We start from the raw sequence: 15,961 nt of genomic DNA on the forward strand, positions 1-15,961 counted from the left end.
ATATGTAATGATGTCTCTATTTCAGTCATTAACTTACAATCTTCTGTAGACTGTTGAGTCTCTTACTCCTCCTCCGCAGCCACGTCTGGATCTGCTATTACAAAATGATTACAAGATGAATTAATAGAAAACAAATATATTCAAGGTACACTGAACCAAATTTTGTTCTTTCGTTATGCAGATAGAGCATGACATTTTAAACTACTTTCAAATTTACTCCTATTATCAAATGTTCTTCATTCTATTGTTATCTTTATTTGGAAAAAAAATTAGACCACTACTTTTTAAGATAAAGATAGAAAGACAACAAAGAAAAATGGATAATAGGAGTAAATTAAAATTTTGGCTTGCAAATGCATGCTCTATCTGAATCACGAAAACTAAATGTTTGCTTCTCTGTCCCTTTAATGTAATAGTATCAAACAATAGATGTCACAATTGATTAAAGTCTCGATGGAACTCTCTATTTAACTATATCAATTTTTGTATTGTGATAAACATTGGTATGCACTGTTTAAGACTGTAATTTTTTTCTATAAAAGCACCACTTACATGACTCAGGTGTGTCAGCAATTGCAGATGATCCATTTTCTGGAGCGTACGGTTCTGCTGGTACATCCTGATTTCCTATGTATAATTTTTTACATTTAGAAATATTACATTTGACAATACTATTTCAAAATTTAAAACAAACTGCAAGCGTTATACCTGGGTTAGTCACGTCCAAGAATACCCTTGGCAGAGGGTCCGAATCTGCGTCACTCTGTGGGTCCTCTTCAATAGGACGCAGAAATCGCGGCGCCCTTCTGTTTCGGACAGTGAAGTATTTTAATTAAAATAAAAAAGGTAAAAAACCATTATATATCTTTGTATCTCCTAGTTTGTTTATACATCCAATTCCTGAGCTATCAATAAAGGAATACTATGCTAATCATTCTCACAGCTAATTTAGTTTATTCTCATTTAACACAATTACCATGTTATTGCTAGTCACAAAGAATGCTAATTTCACATAAGACATCCAAATTGCATTATTGAAGTGGCCAGACATATTTATGTGTATTGTATGTAATGAATGTTAAAAAACAAATACTTACATTTCCGGACATAACTGCGAATCAAAGTTTTCAATTTGCGTTGCCTCCTATTGAGATCATTGTAGCATTTGAGGCATTGCTTCCAGGTTCTCGGAAGCCCAGAAATCCTGCAAACTCACCAATTCTCCCAGTATCTGGTTCCTCCAGTCCTGGTCTATGGTGTAGATACCCCTTCTATGTCTTGGAAAATATTTTTCCATTTTAAAAGTAATAATTATTAGTTCTCCAATTGAACATTTTTTGCACCTAGGCATTATTGTAGTACTCAAAAAACGCAAAGTAAAGTGTCTATTTCAATGCGAAACCGCTATGTACACAAATCCCTGAAATTATCTATTTATATAACATGCGCGAGGGCAATATTGTATAATATCAATGCGCAAAAAAATAAGTTTTTAAAGCGCAAAATAAGTGCATGTAAAATACATAACTGTACGAAATTAAAGTAACATCATATAACTATGTCGATATATATATATATATATAAATATATATTTATATATGTGTATGTATATTTATTGATTGTGTTCTTACTATGATATTTTTTTTAAAAAAATACATAAAGAAATTGTAGTAAATAGACTGTACTATAGTACAACTGATAAAAAATAACAGGTGTGAAATAGTGATGCCGCAAACCTAAAATTTTGCGTTTGCGAATGGCGAACACGAACTTCCGCAACTGTTCATGAATGGGCGAACCGGGGGTGAACCGCCATTGACTTCAATAGGCAGGCAAACTTTAAAACCCACAGGGACTCTTTCTGGCCACAATAGTGATGGAAAAGTTGTTTCAAGGGGACTAACACCAGGACTGTGGCATGCCGGAGGGGGATCCATGGCAAAACTCCCATGGAAAATTACATAGTTGATGCAGAGTCTGGTTTTAAGCCATAAAAGGCATAAATCACCTAACATTCCTAAATTGTTTGGAATAACATGCTTTAAAACATCAGGTATGATGTTGTATCGATCAGGTAGTGTAAGGGTTACGCCCGCTTCACAGTGACAGACCAAACTCCCCGTTTAAAGGGACAGTCTACACCAGAATTTTTATTGTTTTAAAAGATAGATAATCCCTTTATTACCCATTTCCCAGTTTTGCATAACTAACACATTTATAATAATATACTTTTAACCTCTGTGATTATCTTGTATCTAAGCCTCTGCAAACTGCCCCTTTTTCAGTTCTTTTGACAGACTTGCAGTCTAGCCAATCAGTGACTGCTCCCAGATAACTTCTCGTGCACAAGCACAGTGTTATCTACAGTATATGAAATACGTGAACTAACACCCTCTAGTGGTGAAAAACTGTTAAAATGCAATCTGAAAGAGGTGGGCTTCAAGGTCTAAGAAATTAGCATATGAACCTCCTAGGATAAGCTTTCAACTAAGAATACCAAGAGAACAAAGCAAAATTGGTGATAAAAGTAAATTGGAAAATTGTTTAAAATTACATGCTCTATCTGAATCATAAAAGTTTATTTTGGCCTAGACTGTCCCTTTAACGCACCGCAAACAACCGCAAACAGTCCATTTGCACAACCGCAAACTCCCCATTTGCACAAGGTTGGATACCAAGCTAGCCATGTCCCGTTCCTTGTCCTCACTGATGTCATTGAAGGTCTCTTCCTCCACCCAGCCACGTACAACACCAAGGGTCCCCGAAAGGTGACAACAAGCCCCCTGGGACGCCTGCTGTGTTTGGTCTTCCACCTCCTCAAAGCCATCTTCCTCCTCTGACTCCTCTTCTTCAGACTCCTCTCTCTACGTTGCCTCTCTTTGCATTATGTTAAGGTGTGTTAAGTAGTACTATTCCTATCAGTTTAATCCCTGTTATGTCCCCTATCAGGGGACGTGTATATGGCATGGATTTTAGGAACGCGTAAAATCTACTGTGCCACCAGATATGAGTGGTGTGTTAAGTAGTACTATTCTGATCAGTTTAATCCCTCCAGTTTGGGTTGAATTTAGACTTATTAATTCTGGTGGGGAATAATCATGTGGAACATCCATAATTTCGACGTTATCGACATTCCCACACCGGACTGCCATGTTGTGGAGCATACAGCATACAAGTATTATGTCATTGACTTTTTCTGGAGAATACATTAAAACACCTCCTGTGCAGTCCAATTCACGAAACCGCATTTTCAAAACTCGAAATGTCCTCTCAACTGCACTCCTTGTACTTCGATGTGCTTAGTTAAAATGAATTTCAGATTCACTGTTAGGATTTGGTACTGGTGTTAAAAGCCATGGACGACAAGGATAGCCGCTATCAGCTATTAACAAAAAAGGAACATAAGAAATTATATTTGATAGAAATAAATATTTCAATAAATAAATATACATCTATTTCGTACAACTTCTAATATTACCTATATATCTAGATATATAATTTTGCAAAATTTAAATATGAATATACACACGTATATTGAGATACACCGCACTTACCTAATAGCCATCCATGTGGCATTTCACCACGTTCGAAAGATGTATATAATTGCGATTGCTTTAGTATGTGGTAGTCATGGCATGAACTAGGAAACCCAGACCTCACTTCCCAAATCTGAAGCTTCGCATCACACACTGCTTGGACTTTGAAGGAGTGAAAACTTTTCTGGTTTCTGTACTGTTCCTCAACTGATGAAGGTGGTACCAATGCAATGTGAGTGCAGTCTATAACACCTAGCACATTGGGAATACCGGCAACATTATAAAATCCTATTTTTATCTTGTGCCACTGTTCTGAATTCTTTGGAACACATATATATTTGTTTAGATGTTTTAAAATTGCCTTTAACACAACACCCATATGCCTTGAAAATGATGGCTGACTCATTCCTACAATCGGACTGGACACCGATTGAAAAGATCCTGTAGCCAAGAAATGTATCACAGCCAATAATTTCACTATTCCTGGTATTGATCTTGTTCTTCTTGTGCTAGGTTCTAATTCATGTTGTATTAGTCCATATAAATCTAAAATAGTTGATCTGTTGAGCCTGAACCGTTTTTAATTTCATAATCAGTTAGCGCATGCAGACCACAACGGGGAAAGAAAACTCTCGGCACCCTTGTGCGCCTTTGTAAGCGCATATTTGGGTCCAAATCAAACTCCTCCATGCGTCGAGCAACGGACAAATTTGCTAAAATCAAAAAGTACTCCATCTGCAGATGTGTGAAAATTGTCGGCTCTACTGAGATGCAACTAGGTATATATGGCGAAATTGAGAAGACGTAATTGTAGGAGAAACTACAGTTCACTATTGGTGAAAAGTAATGATGAATACAAAACAAGTCATATTTCTATGTCTGCATCTAAAATTACGTCTGTATATAATGTATATCAGCGCTGCTGTGAGTGCGCCCGTGCGCCTAGGCAAAGGCGAACACATTTCTTTCAGATTTGCGCAATTAAAGGTGCACAGTAGTTTACTGAATATGGGGATCAGTGCGTAAGCATTATTTTTAACGTGATTATAGGAGAATGACTGTGATAAATCTAGCCCTAAATCCCCCACATGAACACAAATATTTATCTAAACAGACTCCCAGAGGGTTCACAGCTGCTCCTTGATAATAGAGAGATTAAATCTTCTGTTGAGAACTGAAAAACATAAAGAACAAGGGTGCCTCTATGGTGCAATATCAAACTAGTTTTGGTGTACTTTACAAAAGGAGAGGTAAGAGTGAACCAAGCGCAAGATACAAAGCCTTAAGCTAACTCTCAAAAAGTCCCCTAGTGGACTTCGAACAAACAAATAGTACAAAACTAAGAGAGTGAGCGCAGGACAGCTAAAAAGGCTTATTTAAACTATATAGTTTAATAAACAATGTAATATTTTTGACTACATTGTTGGAGCACCGTTCATTATCATCTAACACAACACCACGGCACTTGGAAGGAAGATAGACCACACACCAGCTCCACACTTAGACTGCTATATTTTTTTTGGACTATTTTTGGACTATTTGCCCACACTATTTGTTTAATTTGTTTTATATATTTGATTTCATTGTCACACCATGGTTACAGGCCAACTGTATTTTCTGTACCATTCCATTTTTGTACCACTTGATTTATGAATGTTAGATTTTACTTCACATCAGTGTACAGTATATACCGATTATAATTGGTAGTTCTCAGCTGTCTAGACTATACATGGATTCATGCTTTTTATAATATTGTTTTATTGAACCTGTTTTTATATGTTTTACTTCTTTTAAATATTACATTGTTTATTAAACTATATACTTTAAATAAGCCTTTTTAGCTGTCCAGTGCTCACTCTCTTAGTTTTGTACTATACATAAGGTATAGAAGAATGCTACTCACAGGTAGACTGCACCGGTGTTATGCTTTGGGTTTAAGTAAAAGTAAAGAGAAACAACTTCCTAGTGTAGTATGCAATGGATTCCAATATAGTTTAGATCAATTGCAACAGGAAGCATGATGAAAAGACCCTTAATAGGTAATGAAACGGATTGTTTCTGTTGGTTTTAATATTTTTATTTATTTTATTTTTTTTATTGAGGAATTATACAATACAATTATCAGGCTGACATAGGAATATACTGTTGATAAAAGTGCAGACATTGTTTAGGAACATATTTGTACATCCCGAAAAGCTGTCCTCACTTTTGTCCCTTTTTATAGCAATGTGGACCACTCTTGGGTCTACCATACTGATGTAAAGCTTAAGTATTGGGATTATATAGAGGGGAAACATAAAAGGAAAGCACAACTATTTAACTCACACATTATGAAGTATGCTGATTTGAAGCCACAACTAATCAGTTTAATAACAAAAATTAAATTGTGACCCGCTCCGACATACTGTATATCTTCTGAAAGATAAAGGATATATTTACTGATTAAATGTTGTATAGGGGGGGGGCTATATGCTATATTTTGGGTATAAATAAGTAACCCAAGGTACCATGTTGGGTGAAATCTAGGAACATAGAAAACAGTGCTAGGTAAATATATACTGTATATATGCATGGTTTCATAATATAATCTCCAAATACTAAGACATTAGGTACTATAAGTTATGTAAGATATCTCCTGTCGCTAGCCACAAGAGGGAATCTTGTGCCACCCTAATCCTACGTATTAACATGTTATGGATGTGTTAGAAACCAAACTTGCTGCGCAGTCATCCTTAAGTGAATAGCAATGGAAGTGTCACCAGGTCTATAGCTGCAATGTGATAACTGGAGTTAGAACTATAACAGGAAAATAAACCCTTCTAATATATTTGTACATGCAAATAAAAGCTTAACTATTAAACTATATATAAACAAGTTAGCAGCTCAGAGTACTATTAAGTGATCCGCTCTTATTGTCAATGTCCCCATAGTATAAAGGACCATGATTTCAGGATTTTAGTATGTTATTAGTCCCATGATTTGGTTTGTAGAAAAGGATGGTGGTCACCCTGTATGAATTTGTTGGAATATGTTGATGAGTAGCAAAGTCGCAAGGCAGGTTCATGTGATGTCCCTCTATGAGTGTCCATTACTGTGCTGTGTATATGAGACCTCAGCTCGACCAATGGTTTACTTATAGGCATCAAGCACAGCAGTGATCACGGATAGTGAGTGTGTTGGTTTTTCATTTGTGACATCTCAAGAGCCCCCACGAACTCCTGCAAGGCTGCGGCCTTTATTAAGTGTTCTTCCATCCATGGAGACTGCTCTAACGCACCCAAAGGTGCATTGATCTTCTGCGTTGTGCCTGGTGCAATGGATTTATTTGAAATTACAGCATTAGAGCCCTCCGGCACCTCCAGAAGTTCCTTTCTGTGCGGTGAACCATACAGTGCGGTAGAGGCTGTCTTTGTGTATTGAGGCCCTTTTTGTCTGCGACCTATTGCGGAGCTTTTAATTTTCAATGGTTCATCCACAGGTGTGGTTGTTACCCTTATAGCATAGAATTTATTTATCAGGAAGTCAAGTCGGGCATTATCTATCAGTTTCTGACATAATGCCTCAAATTTGTGCCAGTGAACGTTGAAGTTGTCTTGAGGCTTTATGTCTCCTGTGGCGGCCATTTTAGCTGCAATGTAGTGGCATTGTTTCGTATCGTTTGCACTTATTTGGTCATTATCTTCTTCCTTTCTTTTGCGGACCCCCAGTTTTATAAACAGGGTTGAAAAAGTCCTAGCAGGATTGAGAGTGTTAGTTGTGGCTAGGTATCTCGGATTACCGAGGGGGGTAGCGTCGCCTATGATGGGCCGCCACCCTAGGCCTCAGTTGTCTGTTTCGGGGCTCCGGTATAAAAAATACAGCTGGTTTAGAATGTTTATAAAGAGTGCTTCAGTAAATTTGAAGAGTGATTTTCACTGTAAGGTTTCTTTTGTAAACGGTGTTTTAGTGGAGTTTCAGCTGGAGCTCTCAAGAGTGCAACTGCTCAGGGTTGCTGTGCAGACACGCCACTCCACATTTTAAAATTTTTAAATAAATTGTTTTAATGATTGACTATTCAGACTTATTGCCTTGATCAGGTGTGAACATCAGCAACCATGAAATCCTTAAAAAGTTAGATGGGAGACTTCTAACATACCAGCCTGCATTTTTAGCACCAATATTGGAGGTGCGCATCACTTATGAGTAATATTCCTATTGCTATTAATATTAACTATATTGGAATCCATTGTAAAATACCCTAGGAGGTTGTTTTTCTTTACTTTCATCCAGGATAAAAGCAGATGACCAGCCAGCTTGGAGACTGCTAATAATTCCAGTCTGTGCTTTCTGCACTTATTTGAGTGCAGTCTACTTGTGAGTAGCATTCTTTTATTTCTTGTGTATAGTAAACCAAAACCAGTATGATATTGCACCATAGAGGCACCCTTGTTCTTTGTGTTTCTTTCCTAAGATATGGTGATTCCACGGCTTGAGTAATTACTGTTGGGATTATCTCTCCTGGCCAGCAGGAGGAGGTAAAGAGCAACACAGTTAAACTGATTCCCTGTCATTTTAAGAAAATGTTTCCTGTCGAGGACTCCATTAAAGACTCTCTGATATTACGGGTGGAAAAGGGTCTTTCCTACCTCAAGATAAGAAGAATAGGCCAAAAGGACATCAGAGTAATTTTCGTTCCTTTCGTAACTTCAGAGGAAAGCCTTCCCCTTCATCTTCCAAGCAGGAACAATCTAAGTCTTCTTGGAAACCCAATCAGTCTTGGAACAAAGGGAAACAATCAAAGAAACCTGCAGCTGATTCCAAATCAGCATGAAGGGTTTGCCCCTGATCCGGGATCGGATCAGATGGGGGGCAGACTTTCTCAGTACTCTCAAGCCTGGATACGAGATGTCCCAGATCCCTGGACTGTGGACATAGTATCCCAGGGTTACAAATTTGAATTCAAGACGTTTCCTCCCAGAGGCAGATTACATAAAGAGAGAGGCGTTCTTGAAATGTATACAACATCTTTCCTCCCTGGGAGTGATAGTTCCAGAACAGGAACAGGGTCCCGGGTTCTACTCAAACCTATTTGTGGTTCCCAAAAAAGAGGGAACTTTCCGTCCCATTCTAGACTTGAAGTGTCTAAACAAGTTTCTCAAAGTTCCATCCTTCAAGATGGAGACTATACGCTCCATTCTTCCTTTAGTACAAGAGGGTCAGTTCATGACAACCATAGAACTTAAGGATGCATATCTTCATGTTACCAATAACAGGGACCATCACTTATTCCTGAGATTCTCCTTTCTGGACAAACATTTCCAGTTCATGGCCCTTCCATTTGGTCTAGCCACGGCTCCCAGAATTTTGTCAAAGGTTCTGGGGGCTCTTTTCGCAGTGATCCATTCTCGTGGAATTGCTGTGGCACCCTACCTGGATGACATATTGGTTCATGCTCCATCTTTTCAACAAGCAAAATCTCACAAAGAGATATTGTTGTCTTTTCTTTGTTCCCACGGATGGAATGTGAATCTGGAAAAAAGTTCCCTTTCCTCTACTACAAGAGTAGTGTTCTTAGGGACCATAATAGATTCTCTATTGATGAAGATTTTTCTGACAGAGGTCAGGAAAACCAAAATAATTTCCTCTTGCCTCTCTCTACAGGCTACTGCTCATTGTTCAGTGGCTCAATGTATGGAGGTAATCGGTCTGATTGTGGCTTCTATGTACATCATTCCTTTTGCTCAATTCCATTTAAGAGCTCTCCAGTTGTGCATGCTCAGACCATTGAAATGGCAACCATGCGGATCTATCTCAGAGAATAGAGTTAGATCAGTTGTCAAGGGACACTCTCTCGTGGTGGATTTCTCAGGAACATCTGTCTCAGGGCGCACGCCGGAGACCTTTCTGGGTGATCGTGACCACGGACGCCAGCCTGCTGGGCAGGGGAGCAGTCTGGAACTCGTTAAAAGCTCAGGGCCTTTGTACTCGGGAGGAGTCTGCTCTTCCCATCAACATCTTGCAGTTGTGGACGATTTACAATGCTCTATTGGTTTGGCCTCAGTTTTTCTAAGCCCAGTTTATCAGGTTCCTGTCAGACAACATAACCTCTGTGGCTTACATCAATCACCTTGGAGGAACTCTGAGTTTCTTAGCCATGAAGGAGGTTACTCGGATTCTTCAGTGGGCAGAGACCCACAATTGCTGTCTATCTGCCATACCCATTCCAGGAATAGACAACTGAGAAGCGGATTTTCTGAACAGACAGACTTTTCATCCCGGGGACTGGGAACTCCATCTGGAGGTGTTTTCCAGCTTAGTTCTCAAATGGGGGGTGCCGGAGTTAGATCAGATCTGATGGAGTCCTGTCAGAACGCCGAGGTACGGTTTAAGGTCAAGAGATCCGCAGGTTGTTTTGATAGATGCTCTGGCGGTTCCTTGGGTTTTCAGGGGTTGGCATACCTGTTTCCTCCTCTTGCTCGCCTTCAACCAGTCATTGCTCGTATCAAACAGGAGAGGACGTCAGTGATTCTAATAACTCCTGCTTGGTCTTGCAGGATCTGGTTTGCAGACCTAGTGGAAATGTCATCCCTCCCACCTTGGAAACTACCTCTGAGGAAGAACCTCCCGATTCAGGGTCCCTTCCTTGATCCAAATCTTATTTCTCTGAAGCTGACTACTTGGAGATTTAACGCTTAATTCTGTCTGAGCGTGGTTTTTCTGAGTCGGTAATTGAGACCATGATTCAGGCTCGCAAGCCTTTTACTAGAAAGATTTACCATAAGATATGGCGTAAATGTCTTTATTGGTGTGAATCCAAGGGCTACTCGGAGTAGAATTAGAATTCCTAGAATTTTATCTTTTCTTCAGGAAGGCCTGGAGAAGGGATTGTCAGTCAGTGAAGGGTAAGATTTCTGCTTTATCTGTTTTACTACATAAACGTTTGGCAGATGTGCCAGATGTGCAATCTTTTTGTCAGGCCTTGGTCAAAATCAGCCCTGTCTTTAAGTCTGTTGCTCCTCCTTGGAGCCTTATACTTGTTCTTAAAGTTTTACAGCTGGCTCCGTTTGAGCCATTGCATTCCATAGACATTAAGTTGTTATCTTGGAAGGTTTTGTTTCTTGTTGCTATCTTTTCTGCTCAAAGAGTCTCAGTACTCTCAGCTCTGCAGTTTGATTCCCCTTATCTTATTTTTCATGCTAAGGCGGTTCTTTGCACTAAGTTAGGTTTCCATCCTAAGGGTGTTTCTAATAGAAATATCAATCAGGAAATTGTTCCCTCTGTGTCCTAATCCTTCTTCTTCTAAAGAAAGTTTGTTACACAATTTGGATGTTGTACGTGCTCTTAAATTCTGCTTACAGGCGACTAAGGATTTTCGCCACTCTTCTGCCCTCTTTGTCTGTTTCTCTGGGAAACGTAAAGATCAGAAAGCTACTGCTACTACTCTTTCTTTTTGGCTACAAAGTATAATTCGTTTAGCTTATGAGACTGCTGGACAGCAGCCTCCTGAGAGAATTATGGCTCATTCGACAAGAGCTGTTTAATCTTCTTGGGCTTTCAAAAATGAAGCTTCTGTGGAATAAATTTGCAAGTCTGCAATTTGGTCTTCTCTACCTACTTTTCCAAATTTTATTCTTTTGGGAGAAAGGTTCTTCAAGCGGTGGTGCCTTCTGTTTTGGACTGCCTGCCTTGTCCCTCCCTATTTATCTTGTCCTCTAGCTTGGGTATTGGTTCCCAACAGTAATTACTCAAGCCTTGGACTCACCATATCTTAAGAAAGAAAAATAAAATGTATGCTTACCTGATAAATGTATTTCTTTCCGGATATGGTGAGTCCACGGCCCCACCCTTTATTTTAAGACAGTTGTTCTTTTGACTATAACCTCAGGCACCTCTATACCTTGTTACTCCTTTTTCTCCATTTCCCTTCGGTCGAATGACTGGGGGTTGTGGGTAAGGGAGTGATAATTAGCAGTTTAACTGTGGTGCTATTTGCCTCCTCCTGCTGGCCAGGAGAGATATTGCCAACAGTAATTAATCAAGCCGTGGACCATATCCGGAAATAAAAAATTTTTATCAGGTAAGCATAAATTTTGTTTTTTTTTCATAATTTTAAGAAGTAGCTTTCTACAAAATAATAAGTCTAACTAAACAAGACTAACTTAAATTTATGTATTTGTCGGACAAAATGTTAAACCTTTTGATAACAAACTCTCATTGTATTTTGTCAAAGTATGCTCAGCTAGATTAAAGGGACAGTCAAGTCCAAAATAAACTTTCATGATTCAAATAGGGCATTTAATTTTAAACAACTTTCCAATTTAAAAAGATAGGGGGCTCCCTAGGTCAAAATTATGTCACATAAGTGAATAATGTGTTCAAAAAAGTGTCTATAGCTTTAAAAGACAACAAAAATATGTAACTGTGAAAATCCCAATGAAATCACAATGAGAGGGAAGAATAATGAAAAATAACAAACATAAACAATAAACAATAAATAGGTTGGAATTATAGTGCCATATATCTGGAGTGATGTGATATGGAATCCAAAAGAAAAATTTATGAGAAGTCCAAGCCCAGGCTGCTCTCTGTGGGGGGATCGATGGTCCAAATCCCAAAATCAGTAATCTTTAGATAATAGGTAAAAACAGAAGCACCACATTCCTAGTAGTGCATATAATCAGATAAAGAATGCAAAAAAAGTAAAAATTCACTCACGTGTAGGAAAGCACCCCTTTGGTGCAAATGTAGCAGGCTGGAATCTTAGTCATCCAGCAGACTGGCTTCTCATGATTCACCAACAATGGGCAAGTAGTTCCTCCCAAAGGATTTTTCTTCTTCAATTCAGGAAACAAGTATTGAGCAAAACATTGGTTGGCAGCAAGTGGTAAGATTAAAAACTTTTAATAACATAATAAAATCAGCAACGCGTTTCTCAGCTTGACAGAGCTGTTTCATCAGGCTTTATCTTTAACTTTCCAATTTACTTTTATCCCCAATTTTGCTTTGTTTTCTTGGTGTTCTTAGTTGAAAGCTAAACCTAAGAAGGCTCATATGCTAATTTCTTAGACCTTGAAGGCCGCCTCTAATCTGAATGCATTTTGACAGTTTTTCACCACTTCAGGGTGCTAGTTCATGAGTGTCATACAGATAACATTGATCTCACGCACGTGAAGTTACCTAGGAGTCATTGGCTAAAATGCAAGTCTGTCAAAAGAACTGAAATAAGAAGCAGAAATAGGGCAGTTTGCAGAGGCATAGCTAAAAGGTAATTACAGAGGTATAACTTGTAGTATTATAACCGTGTTGGTCATGCAAAACTTAGGGAATGGGTAATAAAGGGATTATCTATATTTTTAAACAACAAATATTCTGGTGTTGACTGTCCCTTTAATTATCTCATTTGCCTGTCCTTATCCTGGTAAAATAAGGCAGACCTCCCTTTTCCTGTATGATTGTATAACTGGATTTGTACACTTCCTTTTGTGACCATGAGATGTTTTCATTTTGTGTTGTGAATGGATTTTGATCCTGCTGCCTTGTATGTTTTGAGCGATGGGCAAAAAAGATTGTTCTTTCCTTGTGATTATTTTATTGTCATTTCTTTGTATGGAATACATGATTGACGATGTTGTATTCATCCTAGAGAATGTTGAAATGTCTTCTGTGTTTGAAGTTTCTAAATCTGAAATTTCTGACTGTCAGTTACTACCATCATTTTTATTCAAATACCTATTGTTACATCTAGAAGAATGATGGTTACACCACTTTGGAATTATTTGGTGGTGTTACATATTTGAAGCTCATTCATATAGGCCTAGATTACAAGTAGAGCTAAAAAATATTAGTGTTTTTTATGGTGCACAAACACCGCTCAAATTAAATCAATAGCGCTTTTACTTTTGTTCTTACATTACACGTTCAAAGTAATATATTAGCGCTCAATCGAAAGCTCATAACAAAATTGGTTCATAACAATATTGCCAATGAGAAGCCAAAAGAAAACTCATTTAAACAAAAAACATACATTATGGAATGCCGTTAATTAAAAGAACATATGTTTCAATGCTGAGACAGGAGAACATACATTAAGAACTACAGTGATTTTTATAAAAGAATTAAAACAATAAATTTAAATTAAAAGCATGTGATAATTAAAATAATATAAATTAATCATTCACTACCTTCTTTTACCACCCTATTTTGTCACCTCATTCTGCCCTTTTATCTATGCAACCTTTACGTTCCATCTTATATTCTGCACTGCCTTATTCTTCCTCCCATATAGTTATAGTCTTTCTTTGCATGCCATATGTTAGCATGGCACTAAAAGTAGAGTCCGTAGCAGGGCAAAACAAGGTACACAAGTGAAGTGTAAGTAGTAAGGGTGAAAGGAAATAAAGTACCCACATTCATTAGCTTCCCACACACCCGCTCCATAACAAGTTTGTAGTTACCATTGGAGACTCAATTCAGAGATGTGTTGACAAAGACCTAGTAAAATTCCTTCAACTTGAGCAAGAGTAGTATCTCTCAGAAACCCAACTTACACAGAAGGGAGAGAGCTCCTTTGAAAATTAATCTTTGGTAGAGGGATTGAACTTCAGCTAGATGCAAAATTGTGTGGAGTGTTCATCAGTATCGCAGCAACCACTGTCTTGTACTTGTGTGTACTACTCCATTTATTTGCAAAGTATTTTATCTGACTTCCAGGCCAACCTCCAATCTGATGCCATAATTCCTGCCTCTAGGACATATACAGTAGCCTGAAACAAATGGAGGAATACAAGACCAAATGAACAAAGAGATAAGCCAAAACTCTTTTGCACACAGCAGCTAGCTGTTCCGTAAAGATTTTTCATTGACTGATGACACACCACAGAGCAGGAATGGCAAGAGCAGTAGTGGCAGAATTACTGAAGTAGGCTTTTAGATTACAGTACACAAACCCCCTAAATAAACCTCCAAGGAAGAGGAACAAAGATATCCCAAAACTCTGAATTTAAGCCTTTAACCATACTTATTAACTTCCCTGTTCAAAATCAAAACTTACATTTGGATACTTCTGTTTTATCAAGGTGGTCAGTTTCCTGGTTTGCTTTTACCGAGCTGAATTTCAGTTAAACCCAAAACATTACAGTACTGCACCATTTTAAGCAATGCATCAGTACTAGGTGGAATATATTTTGGAGCAGCAGAGGGCTATTCATGTTATGGCATACAATCAATTAATTGAGATCGGGAGCCCATTAGGCAGAGCTGAGAGAACCATGATTGATCAGTTAGTAGCAGCCCTAAAGCCTTTTTAAGGATGTTACCAAGAACTTTAGCCAAAACACAGCCAGTCTGAGCCAATTCATACCCTTGTTTAGTCATCTCTTGATGGATGCCTTCTTTAAAAATCGTGAAGTAGTTCCTGGTGGCGTGCTAAGTAGTGAATTAGCAGCACTTACGAGGAGGCTGAAAGAGAATCTGAAAGGTCGCAGACGCTATTGAATTAAAAAAGTTTTTAATAATAGAAGCTTGCATCCAGAAAGACTATAAAATGAAGGTAAGTAACTGATCATGGGATAGATTACAAATGGAGCCCAGGTTGTGATAAACGATATCATGACTGAGATAACTTATGCGCATGTTACAAGTTAAAAGTAAACGGATGCACTCAAGCGCAAACAAAACTGGCACTCAATGGATTAGTGCACCTGAAGACCTAGCGTAAATTTTAAGGGTTAAAAAAAAAATGTTCATCAAACACTACATAGGTACATTAAAAAAGGGTTAAAAGGTATATGAAAATGTATTTGACTGGAAAGGTCTATAATGTGTCTGTGTGTGTTTATATATATATATATATATATACACATACACACACACACACACGTTTGTGTATATTAGTATATACATATATACACATATAAACACACACACACACATATATATATATATATATATATATATATATATATATATATATATATATATATATATATATATATATATATATATATACACTTTGGAGCCGTTTCCACACAAATACATTTAAACATGAAAAAGTATCCTAACTCTGGCTTTCTACACCTAGGGCAGCAATATGTTAGGAAACAAAGTAAGCACAACCTTACAACTTCCTAACTGCTTAAAAGCCACCACTACTCTACTGCAGAGATTGACGTGGACTCAACTAAACCCCAAAGCCTAGCTTGCAGAATTAATTTCTTCAGACATCAAACTTCACCTCCTCCATTAACAGAGGCAAAGAGAATGACTGGGGATTATGGGTAGGAGAGTGACATTTAACAGCTTTGATGTGGTGCTCTTTGCCTCCTCCTGCTGGCCAGGAGTGATATTCCCACAAGTAATTTATGATGTTGTGGACTCTCCATATCTTAGGAAAGAAATAAACATTAGCTTCATTCATCATTTACTAAAAAAAAAAACATGTTAATCAC

The sequence above is a fragment of the Bombina bombina genome, chromosome 2, assembly GCF_027579735.1.
Source record: "Bombina bombina isolate aBomBom1 chromosome 2, aBomBom1.pri, whole genome shotgun sequence".
Taxonomy (NCBI): Eukaryota; Metazoa; Chordata; class Amphibia; order Anura; family Bombinatoridae; genus Bombina; species Bombina bombina.